This window comes from Acanthisitta chloris, unplaced genomic scaffold (assembly GCF_000695815.1).
Source record: "Acanthisitta chloris isolate BGI_N310 unplaced genomic scaffold, ASM69581v1 scaffold8331, whole genome shotgun sequence".
Classification (NCBI taxonomy): Eukaryota; Metazoa; Chordata; class Aves; order Passeriformes; family Acanthisittidae; genus Acanthisitta; species Acanthisitta chloris.
The window spans coordinates 78628-82128 of record NW_008654314.1 but is presented as its reverse complement, the minus strand read 5'-3'; the positions used below and the strand labels follow the sequence as shown (position 1 = coordinate 82128).

The 3501-nt window shown below is 40.6% G+C and overlaps 1 protein-coding gene across 1 annotated transcript in view; it reads left to right on the top strand.

The window, feature by feature from the left end:
* Nucleotides 1–3501, top strand: part of GRIK1 (glutamate receptor, ionotropic, kainate 1) — a gene marked incomplete at its 5' end in the record, with an annotated part of 72931 nt that overhangs the window by 24262 nt on the left and 45168 nt on the right. The gene's annotated exons all lie outside the window — the stretch shown is intronic.

Below are 3501 nucleotides of genomic sequence, written 5' to 3'. Positions count from 1 at the left end.
AGTGAAGAGCGTGGAAATGAAAATTGGAAATTCTGTGGACTGTCATATATATATGTGTGTGTGTGTGTGCATGTGTATATTTTAACTTTTCCCCCATTCCTCGTCCTCGACAATGTTATATTTCTACCAAAGCTGCATTCATTAGCACTTGTGTAGGTGGAGCAGGACCCGAAGGCTGAGGTACAAGGTAAGTGGTGGTGGCACGTCAGGGCATACACCTGAATCCCAAAATACAGTAGGAGCAAACTCAAAGACAAGACATGTGGTGGTTACAGAACATGTTGAAGAGCTGTCATCACCTTCTCCAAACCTCTCCAAGTAAATTTTTTAGAATTGCCACAGGCAATGGATGACATGATGGTTCACCTACACAGAAAGCACTGGAAGTTATTGAAACTGTACTCTTCACACAGGGTGGTTTAGGAACTTTTAGATTTCCTGGGCTGATCCCCATAGTGTGGGCAGCAGGTGAGGAGGAGATTCTGCCCCTCTGCCCTGCTCAGGTGAGACCCACCTGCATTGCTGCCTCCAGCTCTGGAGTCCCAGCACAGGAAGGACAGGGACCTGTTGAAATGAGTCCAGAGGAGGCAGCAAGTTGATTAGAGGGATGGAACACCTCTGCTATGAGGAAAGGCTGAGAGAATTGGGATTGTTCTACCTGGAGGAGAGAAGGCTTTAGGGTGACCTAATTGCAGCCTTCGAGGACTCAAAGGAGACTACAAGAAAGATGAAGAGAGATTATTTACAAGATCCTGGAGTGCTGAAACAAGGGGAAATGACTTCAAACTGACAGAGTAGGTTTAGATTAGACATTAGGATAAAATTCTTCCCTGTGAGGGTGGTGAGGCACTGGCACAGGTTGCCCAGAGAAGCTGTGGCTGCCCCATCCCTTGAAGTGTTCCGACCCAGGCTGGAGCAGCCTGGTCTAGTGGAAGGTGTCCTTGCCCATGGCAGGGGAATTAGTCCTAGATGGTCTTTAATGTCCCTTCCACACCAAACCATTTTATGATTTCCTTGTGAGCTTCTCTCTTTGAAAGTATAAAGAAAATAAAAGAGCTATCCCAGTACTCAGGGTCCTGACTTAAGGAAGATACTTTGAGATACTTTCCTCACTGCAACAGAATCATGGGAACACTCAGAAGAGTCAGGGAAGCAGCACTGGTAAAGATTATTTCTCTCACACTGACATCAGCCATGCTGCATCCAGCTCACCCACTGGGGAGAAGATGGGAAGACTGTAACAGGAACAGTAAAAGACAGGAGAAAATTATCTCAGAAGTGTCTCATAAAGATGAACTTGTCCCTCCCTTCTGATTTGATCTAGCTGGGAATCTTTGCTCTTCTTCTCCCCCTCAAACTAAATGAGATAGCTTTGTCACTCATACAATTTCTGGTGCATTTTAAGAATAAATATAATGAAATTGAATGTTAGCATAAGACTTTGTATCAGTGAACACACCTGCAGTGATGACCTACATATTTTGTGTGATGCTAAGTATATAAGCTAAATCCTAAGCCAGAAGTAGTACTGTGACCAAGAGTACCAGGTGTACCTCAGAACATTATAGGAAGCATTTGGAAATGCCTGACCAAAGTCCCCCAGTCCTGAGGATGCCTTTGAGGTCAGAGAGGTCATCAGCTAGTAGGATATTATATAAAATACACTGCCTGGGATCAAGGCTCTTCTACAATAGCTCATTAAGATTGTTTTAATGAAAAGTAAATCCTTGTCAGAAGCTTCTGTCTCTTAGTGACCTAATGTCATTCATATCTAAATGATATTTAAATCTTTTAGCCCTTCTGGAAGCATTTGTGGGGAGTACCTCTTACCTGGGAGGAAAAAGGAGGTTATTGTCTCTCTTCAGATGTGGAACAGGGAGAGAAAGGATGAATCTACCTTTCCTAAAAGAAAAATGTAGATAAACATGAAACCTGTTTATAATTGAATAATCAATTTCCCTGGTCATGTCCCCTTTAAAGCATGAGATAAGGCCCAAAATAATGATTGTCTGTTATTCAATTATCATCTAAACCAATGTGAACTCCTCTTACTCAAATCCAGTAACAATTACAAGAATGACTGCATAGAGAATTACAGAGATGGAGACGTGATCTTGAGTGACTCTATTAAATCCCATCAAACAGAATCACAGAGAAAAATCTCAAAGCAATCTGAAGCATTTACATCTATATTCCAGTTCATGTTATGTTTCTGACAAGATACATTTCAAGTACATGTAGTTAGTAGAGACCAGGAGTGAGAGCAATCCATCTGGATTCTGCATCGAGTGACTGAATCCAGCCTTACAGCCTTCCTTTCGTGGTGTGACATTAAAAGCTCTCGAGAATCCCCTGAGCTGAACCAATTCCTTGTGTAGGCTAATCTAATGACCACAGAAAGCAACAAGATAAATGGACTTGGTCACTCAGGCACTACTGTGTCTGTAAAACTCTCAAGTGCCTGTCTCAGCTTATTTGTAATAATTCTAGTGAGTGCAGGTGTCCTAGTTAGACTGGAAAGCCAACCTCGTTCAAGTGTTTTAGGCTTAAGATATTCTCTTCTTAGAATTTATGAAGGGTTTTTTTGAAACTTATGAAGCTGATTCTTATTTCTACAAGTGATAACAGGTACACTTCAGAGAATGTCTCCACCTGCAACAAAGATGGGGATTACTAAAATGAAGTCCCTGAAGTAGCCTGCTTAAATTGTCACATCGTTTTTCATTGTTAAACATTTCAAATAAGACCTTAATTGTAGATTCGTGCAAGAACGGACGCTGACAGCAATCAATATGATTGGACCAGAAGTCGATTTTATTCAGAGACAAGTGTACTTCTATATAGTCAAGTTAGCATGCTAATTAGTTCTTGGCTTAACTTCTAAGTTCTTCATATCTTGTTTGCTACATTCTTCTCCTAATCTCAAAGTTCTGGTTTTTGTACAATTATCTTTGAGTTTTTTTGAAACATGTTTTTCTGCACAGTTCCTTATCTAGCTTCACTCCTTAATTCCCATCCTTGCCCTTGCTTCAATATTCCGCTTAGTTCCTTAACTCCCATCCATGGTCTTTCTTCAGCAAATATCCCTCCACACTTAATTTTGCTTATTTGTGTAAATGTTTAACACATGCTGCAGTGTTTAAAGCATCTTATACTGCCTGCGGGTTACTGCTTGAGGAGTAAAATTAATTTTAAAAGAAAAAGACATATCCAGGCCCTCTCCATACAAGAGGACAGCAACTGACTCAGCATCAAGAAATTAAATGATGCTACAAGGCCAACTTTATCATCTTAGGTTGTTATTTTGCCTGCTTTCTGAAACCACAATGATAATTCAGTGTTGTACTCTGTGTTCTGGTTAAGTTGTCTATGAAAGGTTTTAGTTCATGTTTCTTCTTTACAAAAAGAGAAGAAAAATAACCCCTTATCCTATATGCAGGAGAATGTAATTCCTGGAATCTTTCCTTCTGAACTCAAGGCATTTAAGCAAAGCCTGGCTCT